Consider the following 22,064-nt stretch of genomic DNA (forward strand, 5'->3'; position numbering starts at 1 on the left):
GTTTTGCTTTTTCCAGAATGTCATATGGACTTCCCTGGTGGCGCAGATGGTAAAGCGTCTGTCTATGATGTGGGAGACCTGGGTTCGATCCCTGGGTTGGGAAGATCCCTTGGAGAAGGAAATGGCAATCCACTCCTGCACTGTTGCCTGGAAAATCCCATGGACAGAGGAGCCTGGTAGGCTACAGTCCATGGGGTCAGAAAGAGTCGGACACTACTGAGCGACTTCACATTCACGTTGAGAATGTCATATAATTGGAATCATGTGGTATGTAGCCTTTTCCTATCATCTTGCTTTATGCATTTCAGGCTCTTCTGTGTCTTTTTGTGGTTTGATAGCTCATTTCACTTTAGCGCTGAATGATATTCTATTGTATGGTGTACCCTAGTTTATTTATCCAGTCACATAGTAAAGAATGTCTTGGTTACTTCCAGGGTTTGGCAATTATGAATAAAGATGCCAGAAACATTCATGAGCAGATTTTTATGTGGATGTAATATATACATATCTTGATATATGTTTAAGGAAGTTTTATTTTTTCTGAGGTGCTTGATGGTATACCATTTGAAAAATATCAAAAAAAGAAGAAAAATTTAAAAATTCAGTACAAGCCAATTTATTAATTTAATATAATAAAACACATGAGATTGGAGCCATCTTGGAAAATGTAGGACACATGGTAATTTTATACTAAATAGTGGTAAAGACAGGCAAGATAGGGGCATTCTAAATGCTGGCTCAGTTTCCATGAAAATCGCTTCTCAAGCTGACTTTTTATGATAATCAACATTCAAACAAACACTGTCAGCTCTGTAGAATGCTGATTTGAAAGTCCCTTGAGCAGCTGATCTTCAGGTACTGAAATTCTCCCCTGTAAAGAATCCAGATATGCGTTAGCCATGACCTTAGGGCTGGTGAAGGGGAATCATCCATGTGGAACCCAGGGGATTGGCTGCATGCATGTTTTATAAAGCCTGATGTCACTGTTGGGGTGGTAGGAGCGTGTGTCTCTCCTGGGTATCTCCTGGCTGGAGTAGTGGCTGCTGCTGGCGAGGTGAGGGCTCGTGGAGTAGCCACACCTGAGTAGCAGCTCCAGAAGAGGATATAAGTTGACCCAGGCATCCTATTGCTTTTCGTTGTCCTCTTTATATATATATATTTTAAAGAACATTCACAGGTTTCTCATGAATGTTTTAAATGAAGCCTCCAGGCTCCTCTGTCCATGGGATTTTCCAAGCAAGAATACTGGAGTGGGCTGCCATGCCCTCCTCCAGGGGATCTTCCTGACCCAGTGTTCGAACCTGTGTCTTCTGCATTGCAGGTGGATTCTTTGCTGCTGAGCCACCGGGTCAGCCTAAATATGTGTGTGTGTATATATAAACTGCTAATCCCAAACTCCCAACCCATGCCCCTGCCAACCCCCCTCCCCTTTGGCAGTCACAAATCTGTTCTGTCTGTGAGTCTGTTTCTGTTTTGTAGATTTGTGTTGTATTTTAGATCCCATGTTTAAGTGATATTATATGTTGCATGACTTCATTCTTTTTCATGGCTGAGTAATATTCCAGTGTGTGTGTGTGTGTGTGTGTGTGTGTGTGTGTGTGTGTGCACGCGCGCGCACGCGCACGTGTGCACAAATCATCTCTTTTTAATCTGCCCTCATTATTCTTTTTCTTGTTTGGACGGCACCACACAGCTTGTGGGATGTGGGATCTTAGTCCCCGGCCAGGTATTGAACCTGGACCCTCGGCAGTGAAAGCACAGAGCCCTAACCACTGGGCTGCCAGGGGATTCCCTCGTTATTCATTTTTAGCAAGGCAAACAAACCATAAGTCAACTAAAAACGATCTTTTCATGATTTCTGTGAGTGGGCCTATATACCTAGCCACTTTTTAAAAAATTTAAATATCTATTGTTCCGTTTTGTGAAAGAGCTGGTCCATAGCAAGAGGACACGTGAAGGCTTGGATGCTGCTGCTGCTGTTGCTAAGTCGCTCACTCCTGTCTTAGCAACCCCATGGACTGCAGCCTACCAGGCTCCTCCGTCCATGGGATTCTCCAGGCAAGAGTACTGGAGTGGGTTGCTATTGCCTTCTCTGAAGGCTTGTATAACCTATGTCTAAGTATAGAAATTTATAAAAAGTTGTAAGTCATGCTAATAAATTATAAAATAAAAGATGTTTTAGTCTCCTCCCTTGACAAATAAGCTTTCATAATGATCTAGGAAAATTGGGTTCAGATTCAGAAAGATTCGACTCCTTGAAATACCAGGAGGAATCCTGGAGGTGAGGAGCAGCCAGCCTCCAGCCCATGGCCCATCATTACCTTCCCACCCCGCCTCCTTCTTGGACCGTGGACATCACAACCTACATAAACATGCTCCCTCTGCAAACCGCGTGGATGGCTGCCCTGCTCTGCTGTGTGCCCTGTAGAGCGCACAGTCTCTGCCCCCACCCTGGGTGGGACAGGAGCAGGAAAGTCTTCGAAGGGGATTTGCAGTAGGGCCCAGGTAACTGGGTGTGTTCTGGAGAGGGCTGGGACTGGCATCCATCCATGGCTGCCGATGAGGGTCAGAGGAGGCCCTCTGATGTGAGTACCCACGTCTGGCCCTTTGCCTGGTATTAGAGATGATTCTGGAAAAAAGGATCCAGAATCTTTGCTACCGGAGTCTTTGCGCTTTGGTTTTGATCTTAGAAAAGTCTAGGTCAGTTTGGTTGCTCAGTTGTGTTCGCCTCTTTTCAACCCTATGGACTGCAGCACGCCAGGCCTCCCTGTCCATCGCCAACTCCTGGAGCTTACTCAAACTCATGTCCATTGAGTCGGTGATGCCATCCAGCCATCTCATCCTCTGTCCTCTCCTAAAAGTTAGCCATCACTTTTCACGTAATGAAAGTAGACTGAGAAGCACCCACTTTTAAATTCATTGGAACTTGGCAGCATGCAGTTCAAAAGTTGTTATTATCAGGTGGTTGTCATTGTATCCCAGCAGAGTCTCTTTTAAATAGCTCTAGACTTGATCAGATACTGCAGTAGACATTGATGGAAGTCTTTTTGCTTTGTTTTTTGTCTTTTTTTTTTTTTTTTTCACTTTTCAGGAACTGTAATGAAGTTGTTGCCTAAAAACTAACTCATGGCATTGGATCCCAGGGATTACAGTTTCCTTTGAGCTAATGTAATGATTCACCTCCTGGAATCTTCTTAATGGTATTCTTAATGCTCGCAACATCTGTGATTGTGTAGATGTTCCCATGTTCTTAATTCTTGTTTTGAAGAGGATTCTCATGAGATGAGCTCATTTCAGTACCCAGGAATAGTCAAAATCAAGGTCAAGTTTAAACTGGAAGGGGTGTTTCTAAAAAGTAGAAGAGTGAAGAGTTTGTCATTTTTGGTAATAATAGTATAAAGGTTTTACAAAATTAGTGAAGGTCTCAAAATACTTTGGCAATATGTGGACGGTGCTGTTCTCCTAGTGATTCGAGTGTATTAAAGCAGTGCTTTGCTTTTACATCATGAGTTATTTAATCAAGATGGAAAATATAGTATCCATTAAAAGCAGAGACATTAGTTTGCCAACAAAGGTCCATCTAGTTAAAGCTGTGGTTTTTCCAGTAGTCATGTATGGATGTGAGAGTTGGACTATAAAGAAAGCTAAGTGCCGAAGAATTGATGCTTTTGAACTGTGGTGTTGGAGAAGACTCTTGAGAGTCCCTTGGACTGCAAGGAGATCCAACCAGTCTATCCTAAAGGAAATCAGTCCTGAATATTCATTGGAAGGACTGATGCTGAACTGAAACTCCAACACTTTGGCCACTTGATGGGAAGAGCTGACTCATTTATTTGGAAAAGACCCTGATGCTGGGAAAGATTGAGGGTGGGAGGAGAAGGGGATGACAGAGGATGAGATGGTTGGATGGCATCACCAACTCAATGAACATGAGTTTGAGTAAACTCCAAGAGTTGGTGATGGACAGGGAGGCCTGGCTTGCTGCAGTCCATGGGGTTGCAGAGTCGGACACGACTGAGCGACTGAACTGAACTGAATACTGTATGTAGAGAGCTGGGTACTCAGATTGGGTAATGTGACTTCCCACCAAGACCAGAGGACTCACTCACCAGTTCTCTCTCTCTTGCTTTGCAAAGTGTTTGTTTCAAAGACTATAAAGTAATTTCTCTTGTTCTGAGTTAAAAAAAAAAAAATTTGGCTGTGTTGTACGGCTTGTGGGATCTCAGTTCCTTGACCAGCCATTGAAGTCATGTCCCCTTCAGTGGAAGCACAAAGTCTTAAACACTGGACTGACAGGGAAACTTCTAAAAAAATGTTTCTGATAAGATAATAAAAAGGATCTAAGATGAGGAAGCTTGTACAGAAAAGAGATCTGTTCCAGGGTTTCTCCGCCCCCCGCCACCACCCCCACTGCTAGAAGTATTCCTAACTACCAGAGTAATGAAATAAATTTGTCATGTTGGATGTAGTGCGTGGTGGGGCACAGAATGAAGAGCCCGAAACTCAGAGTGGAGGCCTGACGTTTATGGTTATAAATGTGTACTTTAAGAATTGATTTATAAAGAGGAACACCAGCGCTAACATAGATAAACTGAAGCTTGTTCTCATTAAGTAGGTTGGACAGTTCATCAAATCTTGGTTCAAATCTCTCTTTCTCTCTGCAGGTTGGAAATAAGAGATTAAATGTCTGTCATCCACGGCAAGGGACTTTGATCGTCAGTGGCTGGTTCAGATGACTATAAAATGCAGTTGGGCAAAGTGTGTATGCCTCGTGCTTAGTACAGGGGTAAGCAAACGAGGACCCAAAGTCCACATCTCGGCTACTGCCTCTTTTGTTAGTCCCTTAAGCTAAGAGTGTGTTTTATGTTTTTTCAACTGGCCGGAAAAAAATCATAAGGAGAATAATACTGTGCTGTGGGAGAAAACTGTATGAAATTCAAGTTTCAGTGTCCATGAATAAAGTTTTATTGGAATGCGGCCATGCTTTTTCATTCATGTATTGCCTCTGGCGGCTTTCACGCTGCAGTGGCAGAGTTGAGTAGGTGTGACAGAGACCATATGTCCTGGAAAGCCTAAAATATTTACTCTCTGTCCCTTTGCAGAAAGTATTTGCTGAGCCCTGCTTAGTGGGAGCAGGTACATGCTGCTGGCGGCCCATGCCCCTCCTTCCATCTCCTTTTCTCTAATACATGAATGAATGGATGTTTGATTATATTGATGGATAACACTTATATAGTGCTCCCTGGTTTCCAGTTTACTTAACCTTTAATAACTCTGTGATGTAGATACAATTATTATCATTGAGGCATAAGAGACACCGGCAACTATCCAAGTGAGCAGTCGAGATGGACTTTTGCTGATTCTGATTTTTATATTTAAAACAAACTCAAATAGCCCTGAAGTACAAAATAAGATCTAGAATAACTTGAGAAAGTTAGGAAACAAACAAATAAACAAACAAACAAACAAAAAAACAAAAAAAAGTAAGCACCTTCTTCCCTCTTAATCTTGGACACTTTTTTCATTTGCTGATGCGTCTCTTTGATTATTTTTATTTCCCAAGCCTCTTTGGATGTTCTCTGTTTCCTTGAGTATCGTAACAGTTTGGTCCATTCATTCAACTCGGAATTCCTGTGTCTAGTGCTGTGCTGTGCTAGAGGCTGAGGGCACGTCTGTGAACACACCAGGATGTACGATCCCTGGTGAGCTTGCTCTTTAGGCATTCAACTGCAGATGATAATTTTGAAATGGCAGGTCCCAGCAGATAGAGGAGCAGCTGTCAGATCAGGAAACCTGTCTGTCCACTGGCCCAGATCTTTCTGAGGTTTTACAGCATAACCTTGGAACATCTTTTCATTTTCCGTTCCCGATTTCCATTCTGGGAAATGCAAACTTCCAGTGAGTTAAGCTGGTCTTAACAAAGTCAGAGGCCCCAAATGATGTCACGTTCTCTGAGTTGTCTAGTTTACATGCATTCCTTGTTTGCAGGGATACAGCTTGTTGGTGTGTAACTTTACGATGTAGACACACACATCCAATATGATGCATGCAATCAAATGTGGATATAAGAACTGCTGTTTCCCTCGGCATACCTGGAGCTGCCAGTGGGAAGGACAGCCTGAACTAGGAAGGGATGAATGCAGACAGGTCCAAGGTCAGCTGGGGGGATCTGTGAACACACATTTGGAGCTTGTTTGCAAGGCAGAGTGAGAAAACTGGGTGTGTGAAGAGGTGTGGATACAGGGTGCACTTACCAATTTTTTGAGTTCCTGAGGAGTTACATATACCCCAGCCTCAGGCACAAAATAGGTGTTCACTAAACGTCATTCTGCAAAGTCTTTGTACTCCTCAGTGGCTCTTGATGGCTCTTAGAATCACTATATGTTTTGATTGGCAGGCTAGGATTAAAACATCTTATTGAAAAAACAAAGAAACAAACATTTTACTCTGTAAGTTTATTGAAAAGGTTGTTACGTATTTTTAAACTTTTAATTTTGTATTGGAGTATAGTTGCTTAACTGTGTTAGTCAGAGGTGTACAACAAAGTGATTCCATTTTACATATACGTGTATCTATTCTTTATCAAATTCTTTTCCCAGCTAGGTTGTTACAAAATATTGAGCAGAATTCCTTCTGCTATACAGTAGGTCCCTGTTGGTTATCCACACTTTTTAAAGATGTTTATGATACGAGAAATATGGCTTAGGTACACAGTGTACTATAATACTTCACAAAGGTGAAAATGATTAGTTTTCTGTATTGAAGAGACAGAAGCATAATTCTTGAACTGAAGATGTTGCATGGATCACTATTTTACTATTTTACATTATTTTGAATCATACACTTTTATTAATTTTCAAGTTTATTTCCTATGCTTTTTATTGCAAATACCTTGTCTTTTTGTTTTTCCCCAGCTTCACTGAGATATAATTGACCAATAAGAATTGTATATATTTAAGGTATACAACATGGTGTTTTGATATATATTATGTCTACATTGTGAAACGATTACCATAGATCACCTAACATAGGAACCTCTTTTTCTTTTTTGATGGTGGTGCAGATACTTAAGATCTGCTCTCTTAGCAAATTTCAAGTATACAATGCAATATTATTAACTATGTCACTGTGTTGTATGTTAGATATCCAAATCTTACTATACCGTATAACTGAAACTTTACTCTTTGACCAACATCTCCCCGTATTCGCCACCCCTGCTCCAGCAACCGTCATTCTACTGTTCTTTTGAGTTGAGCTCGTGTAGATTCCACATAAGTGAGATCATGCAGTATTTGTCTTTCCGTGCCTGGCTTTTTCAGTTTAGCATATAAACGTCCCCAAGTTCATCCATGTTGTTGCAAAGGATACAACTGCCTTCTTTTCAAGACCAAGCTCCCTTCTTTTTCAAGGCTGAATACCATTCGTGCAATGCTAAATTGCTTGTGTCTGACTCTTTGCAACCCTATGGACTAGCCCGCCAGCCTCCACTGTCCACAAGATTTTCTCCAGGCAAGAATACTGGAGTGGGTTGCCATGCCCTCCTGCATAGGCTCTTCTTGACCCAGTGGTTGAACCCGTATCTCTTACATTTCCTTCAAAGGCCGTGGGTTCTTGACCACTAGCACCACTGGAGAAGCCCATACACCTTCTGGCTTCTCTGTCCATGGAATTCTCAGGCAGGAATACTGGAGTGGCCAGCCATTCCCTTCTCGCATATATAAAACCTGATTTCCTTTATCCAGTCATCTGCTGCTGGACACTTAGGGTGTTCCATATTTCCGTATCTTGGCTATTTTGAATAATGCTGCAGTGAACTTGGGAGTATGCACATCTCTTTAAGGCCCAGCTTTCGTTTTCTTTGGATGTATAACCAGAAGTGGGATTACTAGCTCATAGGGTACTTCTGTTTTTAATTTGTTGTGAAATATCCCCAGTGTTTTCCATAATGGCTCTACAAATTCTCACTTGGAATGCATGGGTTCCCTTTTTTCTGCATCCTTTCCAACACTTGTTATCTTTTGTCTTTTAGATAATAGCCAGTCTAACAAGTGAGGCGATAAGTCATTGTGATTTTGATTTCCATTTCTCAGATAACGAGTGATATTAAGCCCTTTTCATATGAATGTTGACCCTATGTATGTCTTCTTTTGAGAATAACTATTCCGGTGCTTTGCTCATTTTAAATTTTGGATATCTTCTGTTTGTTTGGTATTGAGTTTTTTATATATTTTGAATATTAACCTCTGCTAATGATTTTTAAATATTTTCTTAAAACTTCATAGGTCATCTCTTTACTCTAGTGATGGTTTCCTTTGTTACACAGAACCTTTTTAGTTTGATGTGATCCCACTTATTTATTTTTTCTTGTCTTAGCTGTGTCAGACCAAAAAAATCATTGCCCAGACCAAGGTAAGGAAGTTTTTTCCCCATGTTTTCTTCTTTGAGTTTTCCAGTTGCAGGTCTTATATGTAAGTTGTTAATCAGTTTTGAGTTGATTTTTATATATGGTGTGAGATAAGGGTCCAGTTTCATTCTTCTGAATGTGGATATCTAGTTTTCCTCAAATCATTTATTGAAGAGACTATTCTTTGTTCATTGTATATTCTTGGCTCCTTTGTCATAAATTAATTAACCACACATACATGGGTTTATTTCTGGGCCCTCTATTTTGTTCCAGTGGCCTATATGTCCACTTTTAATGCAAATATCATACTGTTTTGATTACTGTAGCTTTGTAAAATATTTTAAAATCAGGACATGTGATGTCTTCAGTTTTGTTCTTTTATGCTCAAGATTGCTTTGTTTATTTGGAATCCTTTGTGGTTCCATATGAATTTTAGATTCTTCTCCCCTATTTCTGTGAAAAATGCCTAGAATTCTGGAATTTTCAAAGGGATTGCGCTGAGGGTGTAGATTGTATCGAATAGTTATGGGACATTTTAACAGTATTAATTCTACTAAAACATAGGATATTTTTCCATTTATTTGTTTCTTCAGTTTCTTCCATCGAGACTTTGTAGCCTTCAAGTACAGACCTTTCACCTCCTTGCTTAAATTTATTTCTAAGGAGTTTATTCCTTTTAGTGCTATTATAAATGGGATTGTTTTCTTCTTAATTTCTACTTTGGATAGCTTATTGTTAGTTTATAGAAATGCAAGTGATTTTTATGTGTGTAGTTCTAACACATTTTTGTTGTTGTTGAGTTTTTAGAGTTTTCTGTATATAAGATCATTTCATCCGTAGAGCGGATTTAGCTGCTTCTCTTCTGATTTGGATACTTTTTATTTATTTTTCTTACCTAATTGCTTTGTGTGTGATTTCCAGTAATGTGTTGAATAGAGCTGGTAAGAGTGGGCATCTTTGTCTTGTTCATGGTCTTAGAGGAAAAGCTTTCAGTTTCTCACTGTTGAAAATGATGTTAGCTGAGGGCTTGTCAGATATCCATCTGTGCCTAAATCATTGAAAGTTTTTATCATGAAGTCGCCAGTCCATTTTGAAGGAGATCAACCCTGGGATTTCTTTGGAAGGAATGATGCTAAAGCTGAAACTCCAGTACTTTGGCCACCTCATGTGAAGAGTTGACTCACTGGAAAAGACTGTGATGCTGGGAGGGATTGGGGGCAGGAGGAGAAGGGGATGACAGAGGATGAGATGGCTGGATGGCATCACTGACTCAATGAACGTGAGTCTGGAGTTGGTGATGGACAGGGAGGCTTGGCGTGCTGCCATTCATGGGGTCGCAAAGAAGTCGGACATGCCTGAGCGACTGAACTGAACTGAACTGAACTGAACTGAACTGATATTGAATTCTGTCAAATGCTTTTCCTTCATCTGTTGAGATGATTGTAAGTTTTTTCCCCTTCATTCTGTTAATGTGGTATATCACATATGTGCATATGTTGAATTGTACTTATGTCCAGGGATAAATTCTCCTGATTATGTTTTTTGAAACTTTTAATGTGCTATTGAATTTGGTTTGCTAGTATTTTGATGATGACTTTTATGTGTTTCATCAGGGATATTGGTCTGTAATTCTCTTGCAGTGTCCTTATCTGACTTTGGTATCAGGGTAATTTTGGTCTCATGAGTTTGGAAGTGTTTCCTCCTCTTCAATATTTTGAAAGTTTGGGATGAGTTAACATTCATTCTTTAAATACTTGGTGGAATTCACCAGTGAAGTCATAGGGAAATACCTTAATTTTTATTATCTCATTTTAAGTATCATCAATGGACTGCCAGTTTTTAAAGATTTTGTTTTGTATAGCATAAAAAGATGCTTCAAGTCTGTGTCATTCTGCATACTACATTCTTTTCATTGGCTACCCTTCGGAGTTATATTGTAATCGGGAAAAAAGAAGCCACAGAGCCGTCAGGAGGCTGTTAAAGTTTGTGACAATTTATTTTCTTTTTAAAATTTCTTTAATGAGATACAGACCAGCCTGATAGCTAGAGGTCGGAAATGTTGAGATTGGAAATTTTATGCATCTGATTCACCAGTGTGACTTTGTCAGAATATATAGTTGATCTTTCTGCTGTTCATCTCCTCCCGCTGTTAGGTTGGCACTGGACGGGTGTGAGCCTGCACAGTCACGCTCTGTGTCTTTTGTGCTTTCAGCCAGTGGCTTTCACGCTTGCTTGTGGCTCTGCATACAGACACGTAGTTTACTGATGAGTGCTGAGGTTTCCAGCCGTGTGGGTCTCCGGTGTTTGCGTTTGAGCTCACAAAAGCGTTGCCTGTGAGAGATGCTTACTGTTTTGTTCTTTTCCTTCCTCCCTTTTACTCTCTGAGTCAGGAGTTTGCAATTACCTAGTTTCAATGTCTCCTGCACAAATCTCATCTCATAGAGTTTTATTGGGCTGCTTGGTATCATAATCGAAGAAGGGGACTATGTTATCTTTGTCCCCTTGAAAGGCTTGGCACATGGCGCATAAGAGCTTGTGGGTTTTGTTGTTAGGTTTTTTGTATTTGTGTATTTATAAAGCTGGTTTTAGAGAGGTACCCTATGCCAGTTCCTTGCTTAGAAATTTATATGAGTTATTTATCTTTCACAATAACCCAGTGGGAGAGGCGCTATTACTTCCTTCATTACATGTAGGGAAACTGTGGCTTGGAGAGGTTAAGTGGAGCATTGAAGGTCAATCAGCTTTTGAGTGGTGGTGGAGTTGAGAGACACACTAGTTCTGATTCCAAAGCCCCTGTTCCTACCCAATCTGATATAATGCGAGATGTTTTAAATTTAATGCATAGCCTGTTTTATGAAAACAGTGTATATGTTAATTTTAGTATCTGGACCATTTTAATGAGCTAGAAAAGCTATGGCACCAAGAACATTCCTTTTCTTTATATCATGACTGGTAATGGGATGGATTACCTTCTAATGGACTTTTTCTTTTAAACAACTTTAGTGAGCTGTAATTTACATACCCACTTGACTTCACTTTCCAAGATGTCTGGCTCTAGATGAGTGATCACATCATCATGATTATCTGGGTCGTGAAGATCTTTTTTGTACAGTTCTTCCGTGTATTCTTGCCACCTCTTCTTAATATCTTCTGCTTCTGTTAGGTCCATACCATTTCTGTCCTTTATCGAGCCCGTCTTTGCATGAAATGTTCCCTTGGTATCTCTAATTTTCTTGAATAGATCTCTAGTCTTTCCCATTCTGTTGTTTTCCTCTATTTCTTTGCATTGGTCACTGAAGAAGGCTTTCTTATCTCTTCTTGCTATTCTTTGGAACACTGCATTCAGATGCTTATATCTTTCCTTTTCTCCTTGGCTTTTCGCTTCTCTTCTTTTCACAGCTATTTGTAAGACCTCCTCAGACAGCCATTTTGCTTTTTTGCATTTCTTTTCCATGGGGATGGTCTTGAACCCTGTCTCCTGTACAATGTCACGAACCTTATTCCATAGTTCATCAGGCACTCTATCTTTCAGATCTAGGCCCTTAAATCTATTTCTCACTTCCAGTATAATCATAAGGGATTTGATTTAGGTCATACCTTAATGGTTTAGTGGTTTTCCCTACTTTCTTCAGTTTGAGTCTAAATTTGGTAATAAGGAGTTCATGATCTGAGCCATAGTCAGCTCCTGGTCTTGTTTTTGTTGATTGTATAGAGCGTCTCCATCTTTGGCTGCAAAGAATATAATCAATCTGATTTCGGTGTTGACCATCTGGTGATGTCCCTGTGTAGAGTCTTCTCTTGTGTTGTTGGAAGCAGGTGTTTGCTATGACCAGTGCATTTTCTTGGCAAAACTCTTATTAGTCTTTGCCCTGCTTCATTCCGCATTCCAAGGCCAAATTTGCCTGTTACTCCAGGTATTTCTTGACTTCCTACTTTTGCATTCCAGTCCCCTATAATGAAAAGGACATCTTTTTGGGTGTTAGTTCTAAAAGGTCTTGTAGGTCTTCATAAAACCGTTCAACTTCAGCTTCTTCAGTGTTACTGGTTGGGGCATAGACTTGGATAACTGTGATTTGAATGGTTTGCCTTGGAGATGAACAGAGATCATTCTGTCGTTTTGAGATTGCATCCAAGTACTGCATTTCGGACTGTTTTGTTGACCATGATGGCTACTCCGTTTCTTCTAAGGGATTCCTGCCCGCAGTAGTAGATATAATGGTCATTTGAATTAAATTCACCCATTCCAGTCCATTTTAGTTCGCTGATTCCTAGAATATCAACGTTCACCCTTGCCATCTATTGTTTGACCACTTCCAGTTTGCCTTGATTCATGGACCTAATATTCCAGGTCCCTATGCAATATTGCTCTTTACAGCATCGGATCTTGCTTCTATCACCAGTCACATCCACAACTGGGTATTGTTTTTGCTTTGGCTCCATCCCTTCATTCTTTCTGGAGTTATTTCTCCATTGATGTCCAGTAGCATATTGGGCACCTAATGACCTGGGGAGTTCCTCTTTTGATATCCTATCATTTTTCCTTTTAGTACTGTTCACGGGGTTCTCAAGGCAAGAATAGTGAAGTGGTTTGCCATTCCCTTCTCCAGTGGACCACGCTCTGCCAGATATCTTGGAAAGTGAAAGCAAGTGGGCCTTAGAAAGCATCACTACGAACAAAGGTAGTGGAGGTGATGGAATTCCAGTTGAGCTGTTTCAAATCCTGAAAGATGATGCTGTGAAAGTGCTGCACTCAATATGCCAGAAAATTTGGAAAACTCAGCAGTGGCCACAAGACTGGAAAAGGTCAATTTTCATTCTAATTTCAAAGAAAAGAAATGTAAAAGAATGCTCAAACTACTGCACAATTGTACTCCTCTCACATGCTAGTAAACTAATGCTCAAAATTCTCCAAGCCAAGCTTCAGCAATACGTGAACTGTGAACTCCCTGATGTTCAAGCTGGTTTTAGAAAAGGCAGAGGAACCAGAGATCAAATTGCCAACATCCGCTGGATCATGGAAAAAGCAAGAGAGTTCCAGAAACACATCTATTTCTGCTTTATTGACTATGCCAAAGCCTTTGACTGTGTGGATCACAATAAACTGTGGAAAATTCTGAAAGAGATGGGAATACCAGACCACCTAACCTGCTTCATGAGAAACCTGTATGCAGGTCAGGAAGCAACAGTTAGAACTGGACATGGAACAACAGACTGGTTCCAAATAGGAAAAGGAGTACATCAAGGCTGTATTCTGTCACCCTGCCTATTTAACTTCTATGCAGAGTACATCATGAGAAACACTGGACTGGAAGAAACACAAGCTGGAATCAAGATTGCCGGGAGAAATATCAATAACCTCAGATATGCAGATGATACCACCCTTATGGCAGAAAGTGAAGAGGAACTAAAAAGCCTCTTGATGAAAGTTAAAGAGGAGAGCGAAAATGTTGGCTTAAAGCTCAACATTCAGAAAACGAAGATCATGGCATCTGGTCCCATCACTTCATGGGAAATAGATGGGGAAACAGTGGAAACAGTGTCAGACTTTATTTTGGGGGCTTCAAAATCACTGTAGATGGTGACTGCAGCCATGAAATTAAAAGACATGTACCCTTTGGAAGAAAAGTTATGACCAACCTAGATAGTATATTCAAAAGTAGAGACATTACTTTGCCCACTAAGGTCCTTCTAGTCAAGGCTATGGTTTTTCCTGTGGTCATGTATGGATGTGAGAGTTGGACTGTGAAGAAGGCTGAGCGCCGAGGAATTGATGCTTTTGAACTGTGGTGTTGGAGAAGACTCTTGAGAGTCCCTTGGACTGCAAGGAAATCAACCCTGGGATTTCTTTGGAAGGAATGATTCTAAAGCTGAAACTCCAGTCCTTTGGCCACCTCATGCGAAGAGTTGACTCATTGGAAAAGACTCTGATGCTGGGAGGGATTGGAGGCAGGAGGAGAAAAAAAACGACAGAGGATGAGATGGCTGGATGGCATCACTGACTGGATGGACGTGAGTCTGAGTGAACTCCGGGAGTTGGTGATGGACAGGGAGGCCTGGCGTGCTGCGATTCATGGGGTCGCAAAGAGTCGGGCACGACTGAGCGACTGAACTGAAGTGAACTGAATTGAATTTACACACCATACAATTGATCCATTTAAAGTGTACACTTCAGTAGCCTTCAGTATATTCACAGAGTTTTACAACCATTCCCACAGTCATTTTTAGAACAAAAGAATCTCTGTACCATTACCAGTTGCTCCTCACTTCCCCCAAGTGTTCCCAACCCGTCTCCAGCCCCAGGGAGCCATTAACCTAATTTGTCTCCAGATTTGCCTGCTCTGGACATTTCGAATAAATGGAATCGTATAATGTACGGTCTTTTGTGTCTGGCTTCTTTCACTTAGCATAATGTTTTCAAGTTTCATCTATGTTGTGGCATGTATCAGCACTTCATTACTTTTTATTGCCAAGTAATATTACATTGTATGGACTCATATGTTTTATTTATCCTTTCATCAACTGATGGACACTTGGGTTATTTCTGCTCTTTAGCTAGTGTGACACATTCATGCACAAGCTTTTATGAGGACATATGTTATCATTTACCAACAGCATATTAAAAAGCAGAGACTTCATTTTGCTGACAAAGGTCAGTATAGTCAAAGCTGTGGTTTTTTCCAGTAGTCATGTATGGATGTGAGAGCTGGACCACAAGGAAGTCTGAGTGCCAAAGAATTAATGCTTTTGAACTGTGGTGCTGGAGAAGACTCTTGAGAGTCCCTTGGAGAGCAAGGAGATTGAACCAGTCAATCAGAAAGGAAGTCAACACTGACTGTTCATTTAAAGGATTGATGCTGATGCTCCTGATGTGATTGATACTTTGGGCACTTGACGTGAAGAGCTGACTCATTGGAAAAGACCCTGATGCTGGGAAAGGTTGAAGGCAAAAGGAGAAGGGGCAGCAGAGGATGAGATGGTTGGATGGCACCACCAGCTCAATGTACATGAATCTGAGCAAACTCCAGGAGATAGTGAAGGACAGGGAAGCCTGGCCTGCTGCAGTCCATGGAGTCACAAGGAGTCAGACAGGACTTAGTGACTGAACAGCGACAATGATGGTAACTCTTTTATTGTTTTTGGGAACTACCAGACTATTTCCCAAAGCAGCTGAACCATTTTCCATTTCCATCAACGACATATGAAGCTTCTTTACAACCTTGCTAACACTTATTATTATCTACATTTTTCACTGCAGGCGTTCTCGAGTGTGTGGAGTGATATCTTATTGTGGTTTTGATTTTTGCTCCCTTAACGGCTAATGCTGAGTGTGCGTCTTTTCATGTGAAACAGACTTAAATATAGATCTGTGTGTGTGTGTTCTTCTAAGGTAAGTCACACCTGTGCTGGGGTTGACGTTTTTCCTGCCTCTTTTACTATTATTAATTTAGAATTGCCTCTTGAGTTGCATCTAACTTGTCTAAAGTCCGGCTTTGGGTGATTCTTTGGCCAAGGGCATGGCGTGGTGTTTTGGAAACAGAAATTATTCATTACTTCATTTACCCTCAACTTATTAGCCAGGTTGTATGGATGAAAACATGCGTGGGAGAAGGAGAAGTCTCACCGAATAGCAGAAGCCAGCTGAAGATGAGACTAAAACAGTTACAAAGCCGTGAGGGTTAAAAGTTCAGGTGTTCTGGGTAGAGCATGGGATACATGTGGGCTGGATTTGAAGCTGCTTGGAACACACTAAAATGTTCCTTAATGAATCATCATTGTACTGGGAGGATGTCTGTAGTTTATACCACAAGTTGCTCAATACCTGAAAAATACCTGGCATGGTAACTTACATGGGATGCTCACTTGTTGTATGAGAATACAGTTTCTTTGTTAGCTGTACCGTTCTGTGCTTAGTTGCTCAATCATGTCTGACTCTTTGTGACCCCATGGACTATAGTCCGCCAGGCTTCTCTGTCCATAAGGATTCTCCAGGCAAGAATACTGAAGTGGGTTGCCATGCCCTCCTCCAGGGGATCTTCCAAGCCAGGGATTGAACCCAGGTCTCCCACATTGCAGGCAGATTCTTTACTGTCTGAGCCACCAGGGAAGCCGCTTTGTTAGCTAGGACTCATGTTAGTAAGTAACAGAAATCAACTCAAGATGACATGTTTGTTTTGTGTTGGTTTCTTAAGGAGATGGGTGTTGTGAAGACACAGGGTACCTCCTAGACTATTTGGTAGTTGTGTTTATGTCTAGGGATTATATCCATTGTGAACGTCATTAGGATTCTAGACTCCCTGGCCCACTTGGTTTCCCTTGTTTTTGCTAATCTGTGTCTTTTTTTCTCTCCTGTGTGTATGTGTGTGTTCAGTTGACTCTAACTCTTTGCAACCCCATGGACTGTAGCCCACCAGGCTTCTCTGTCCATGGAGTTTTCCAGGCAAAATACTGGAGCCAGTTGCCATTTCATTCTCCATGGGATCTTCCCAACGCAGGGATCCAACCTAGGTCTTTGCTTTCTGCATTTGCAGGTGGATTCTTTACCACTGTACTACCTGGAAAGTATTTTTGTCTTGTTCCTGAGTTGACATGGCTAAAACCTGACTGCCGCTAGGTTCTGAACCTGAATATTACATCTGGACAGAAGACCTGTAGGGTCTTCAGTACGAACTCTGAATAAATTAAGCAGCCCAGGGTGGCAGGTAGAACCTGTGACAAATCATTTAAAAAAGCATTTACAGGACATGTGGTGTCCTTCCCTGGGTTTAGGGGAAAGAAGAAAGTAGAAGACACTCTTGTACACAGATGCGACAGGGAAGCCAGGACTTGTAACCGTGTGTGTCGGGGAGGGTGATGTGGTTACTAGCTATGAATGACCTCGTCATGGGCCAAGGGAAATGGCATGTTGTGGGCCCATGGTTGCTCATCAGGTCAGCTGCTCCTTGATCAGCATTGGAAGGACACCTTTGAGATAATGAAGTCAGAGAAGCGCACGTGGCTGGCGGAAACAGTAAAAAGGAGACAAGACTTCCTTCCTTCTGCTGCTCGAAATATTAGCATACACAAAAGATAGAAATTTCGTTTGGTGTCTCCAGCAGATAGGAGTTACAGAGAGGCATCTTTTAAGTCCACCAAAGAAAAAAATTTAGACACAAAGTAAGGAGTGGCTATAATTTTGTGCTTTCTAGATGTGGCTGTATTGCTTCCACTCAGGATACTATATCTATAGATGGCATTCTAAGTTTCCTCTGCACTTTTGATACTATTTGATCATGACGTTAGTCAGCATTCAGGCAGTAACTTTGGGCGACATGGAAATGTAGTATGTAGATGGTAGTTGTGTGAGAAACATACTTGGTCTATGTTGTTTTTTACGTGCACAACTCAGGGTTGCGAATATGAAACGTTTTTTTTTTTCTGCTTACATTATTTGAGGCCTGTTTTGTATTTCAGTCAGCTTCTCCATCACCTAGAAATTCTTCTAGTCATTGTATCCTCCTTTTGCTGCACATGTGTTTGGGGGGAACACTAACTGATTCTGATGGTAGTCTAGGCAAAATGCAGTTAGGGATATCTTGAGCTGAGCATGCATCTACATCAGTGTTTGTGTTCATCAGGGTGCATAATCAGGAGTTTGCTTTCAACACTGTATGGACTTTCAGGTGAAAAAGTGAAATAGAGAGGATGCTGCTGGAGGCTTGCTTTCGCCTGCACATCACGGGCTGCGGGAAAGGCCTGGCATTCTGAGGGAGCCCTGTGCTTCGGGGAGAAGCCTTCTCTTGCTGATCCCCGTGATGATCAGAGACTCAGACTCGTATGTGAGGATTGATGCGGGACTGGGCGTGCTCGCAGGTGTGTGTCTGCAGGCACGTGTGAGTGTGCTGCGTTTATCAACTCTGCGGGGGAAGCACAATTAAGGAAACAGAACAAGAGCGCTAAAAAAAGCAAAGGGAGGGATGTGGCATTCGGTTTATGAGATAGAGAATTAACATTCAGCTGTGAAATTGAAAGGCGCTTGAAGGATACGGATAGCAATATTGATACAAAAGGGCTATCGTTTCTTTTGCTCAGTGAACAGATTTACTTTAGAAATGAAGCTGAGTTTTTCTTTTCTTTTTTCTAAGTGTGTGGGTTAATTTGGAGCCAGAGGGTTTGTGAAACTTGGGAAATTTAGTGCCTGGATTTTTTGATCTAAGGAGATAAGTGTATGTTGTAAATACATATATCTTCATGTATGTGACGAAGTTATTTTTTCTTTTATATATTTATGAGTGATTATGGTAGAAAGTTTGAAAAGGCAGAAAAATATGAGGAAGGGGAAATAATTGTCTATTCCCACCCATATCAATCATGCTTATAGTGTGATATTTTTTGTATTCTTTCTCTTTATTATGTGGGCATACACACATGTAATATATTGATATGTACATATACACACACAAATGTTATCCATTTTTCACACAATCACCTCAACTACCTGGATATAGGTGATTATGCTATTTTAGTGACTTTTAATGTTGGTAGTAATTTGAAGTCACCTTTTCTGTTAAATATTGAGCTTTTGATATTTTATTTATCTGAAATACTGGTTAAATTCAACCCCAAAATGGATGTTTCTAAAGATGTTATTAATAGTAAAGAATAAAGAGCCCAAATTAATGGTTCAAAAGCAGGCACATTTCTTTGCTTGTGTAGAAAGCATAGAGTTCTGGTTCAAGGTTGAAAACTAAAACATTTATTATGCCAGTTTTAATAAAGTATAAACCGTGATTTTCTGAAGACCTGAAATTTCACCCTTTCTCTGGCATTTGTTGCTAAATTTCTTCTTGTTCCCTTGCCACTTAAACCTAGGTCAAAGAAAATTTTTAATGGTTCCAAACAGTTTCAGTCTTTGTGGGGGTGGGGGAAGCATAAATATATTTAAAATAGCTTAAGGAGAAGAGGAATCATGAGTAGTTGTTTTTCTTTTATGAGTATTTTCCAAAACAGTCAGCTGTTTCATTGTGGCTTTGGTCTTAAAGTTGAATAAATACACTGCAGGAATCAGCTATTGTCCTCCGTAACTTTGGGAACGTCTTCTCCTTGCTGGGAACTTAGTGTTTTCCTTCCTGGGCAGCAGTGCTTTGACAGGATGGGCTTCTTATCAGAGGCAGAGGGGTGCTGGGACGTGCAGATCCTGAATCAGAATGTCCTTGGGAGTCTCAAGACACACAGCGTCCTTTCCCCATCTCTGTCCTCGTCCATCTCTGCCTTCTCAGTATGGAATGGAGTGTACGTGTGAGGTCCTGAAAGTTCCCCAGATGCTATCAGTGTGGCAAGAAAAGAGAGGCTTCCAATGGGCATGTAGATGTATGCATAGAGAATACTCTGTATACCTAGCTGTACAGAGGAAGGAAGCTAACAGAAGTTGGAGAAGAAATTGTCCGAGCTTTGGAGGGAAAGCACAGACACTATAGTGGACAGTTTCTGATTGTCTACGCACTGTTCATTTCCCACCTTCTTCAGACCAGCACCCAGCACGTGGTTTGGGGGAGCCAGCCCTGCTCATGGGATGCGGGGGGGCACTCCACAGAAAGAGAGAGGCAGTGGAACTTCCCTCAGCAACGCCGAGGGGTCCTGAGGAGAGGTGAGCCTGCTGTCCGCCAACCCAGCCCCTCGGCGAGCAAGAGACAATCAGACGCAACAGGGGTTCCATCTAAGCAGTTCCGCTTTATTGCCACAAGCTCTTGGCTTATATAGGCAAGCGGGGGGGGGGGGGGGGGGGGGGGGGGTTTGCGGGGGACTTTCCATAGTTGCACCAATCATGTTAAAGGTCAAATCGTCATGTGCCTTCATTATAACAGGAGTCTATGGTGATCACGTGCTGTCCACGTGTACGGAAATCAAGAGAGCCAATCAAAAACTTTGACAAACAACATAGACCACGCCCCTATCTCTTCCGCCAGGCGCCATCTTAATTTCCAACCGCAAAGCTAGCCCTTCTTTTTAAGATTTTCCATTTAGGGCCCCACAATGGGACACTAACTGTGTAATTTGGGGAGGAAGGGATGCTACTCCCAGCGTTGGTATGCTTAGCAGTGCTGATCTGATTGGGCCTGAAGCTCACACTGAGTTTTCTGTAATTGCTGCAGAATTGATATAAAGAGGCTTTCCTGATGGTCTCAGGTGCTCTGCAGCTGTTGGGGAAGGTGAAGACCCTTCAGAGGGACCACTGGGTGTGTGTCTGGTGACCTTGGCTTGGAATAAGCAAGAGTGAGGAGAGAAAGACCATCCGGAGGGACCTGTTACTTCTGTGACCGTGGCTGTCACGGGCAGGGTTTGGGCAATAGCCAGAGGGGTTTGTAGCACCAGATAAGGGTTTTTTACTTTACTTTTTAAAGTTTTTTTTTTTTTGATTGGACCATTTTTAAAGTCTTTATCGAATTTGTTGCAGTCTTGCTTTTATGTTTTGATCTTTTTTTGGCCCCGAGGTGTGTGGGATCTTAAGCAGGGGTCAAACTCACACCTCCTGTATTGGGAGGCAAAGTTTTAACTATGGGACCATCAGGAAAGTCCTGGGGCTTTTACTTTAGAAGGTTGGAGAATAATAGTAAACATGTTTATGAAGTGAATGTCTAAAGTCAGTCATTTCCTTGAATTAACCCAAGTCATTTCAGCCTGTTAGACTTTGCCTCAAATGTAACATCTCTCTGAATGAGCTGACATTCTCATCTCTGCTTTTCCCTTTCAAAAAAAAAAAGACCCAGACATCCTCCTGCTTCTCTTTCTACATTCCCTACTTATTCTATTCTGCTCCCTGTGGTATCTTCAGTGTTTTGCACAGTACAGACGAGGTGCTCAATAAATATTTACTATCTGAATAAAATAAAGGTTGGTTCTCTCTTTCTGTTGTCTTGGTTTGAAGCGTCTCTAGCTACCTAATTTCTCAAGCCCTTCTCCTCCCCTTCTCCTTCCTTCTTCCCTTCAGCCCTTCTCTTCATCTCTGTGGCTTCTGTCCCAGTTTAGACTTTTGCCTTTTCTTGCCAGACCGATTGCCATGGACGTTCTTCCACCACCCTCCGTGACTCTCAAGTTCCGGTCAAGCAGGGGTTAGCAACAGATGACCCGTTAAATCCCCCAAACCTCCATGTTTCACACTGGGTTGAGTTCAGACCTTTCTTACAGGGGTGATGAGCAAAGGATGTGTTGTAACCTGTGTGTTTATCAGACTCATGTCATAGAACCACTGATCATGCGTCCTAAAGGATTTCCTCAAGTCTTCATGCTCAGATGCCAAGGAACCCCAGCCAGTGATTGCTGCGGTGCCTTTTGACCTCAGATGGCAACACCAGATGGTGTTTCCTGCATTTTCAATGGGGAACAAAGAGTTGCTACCTTTAGGTATGTTGGAAGTTACGAGATGGTGAACAAAGTGAACAAACACCTACGGGGTATTACTAAAGGATGACGGGATCCCCTCCTTAGACAGCTGGGAGAGTTCCTTGTCCACCACAGTCATAACTCATGTACATATCTCCCCAGGTTGTTTTGATTTTCTTGCTTTTGATGTCAGCAGTTGAATTAGTCAAATTTTGAGAAGAGTCTATTGTTAACTGGGAAGCTTACTTTGGGAAGAACCCAAGGTCACAGATGGCTGGATCTGAAAATATGACAGTCACTGTCT

At 41.6% G+C, this 22,064-nt stretch overlaps 1 protein-coding gene across 3 annotated transcripts in view; it reads left to right on the forward strand.

The window, feature by feature from the left end:
• TIAM1 (TIAM Rac1 associated GEF 1) overlaps window positions 1-22,064 on the forward strand; it is a 461,928-nt gene that overhangs the window by 181,877 nt on the left and 257,987 nt on the right. The window contains exon 3 of one of the 3 annotated variants that reach the window (XM_042229680.1): window positions 4,665-4,786. The exons of the other annotated variants lie outside the window; for them this stretch is intronic. The gene's annotated coding sequence lies outside the window, so the exon portion shown is untranslated. The remainder of the gene's footprint in view (window positions 1-4,664; window positions 4,787-22,064) is intronic. 3 annotated transcript variants of the gene reach the window in all.

This window comes from Ovis aries, chromosome 1 (assembly GCF_016772045.2).
Source record: "Ovis aries strain OAR_USU_Benz2616 breed Rambouillet chromosome 1, ARS-UI_Ramb_v3.0, whole genome shotgun sequence".
NCBI classification, from domain to species: domain Eukaryota; kingdom Metazoa; phylum Chordata; class Mammalia; order Artiodactyla; family Bovidae; genus Ovis; species Ovis aries.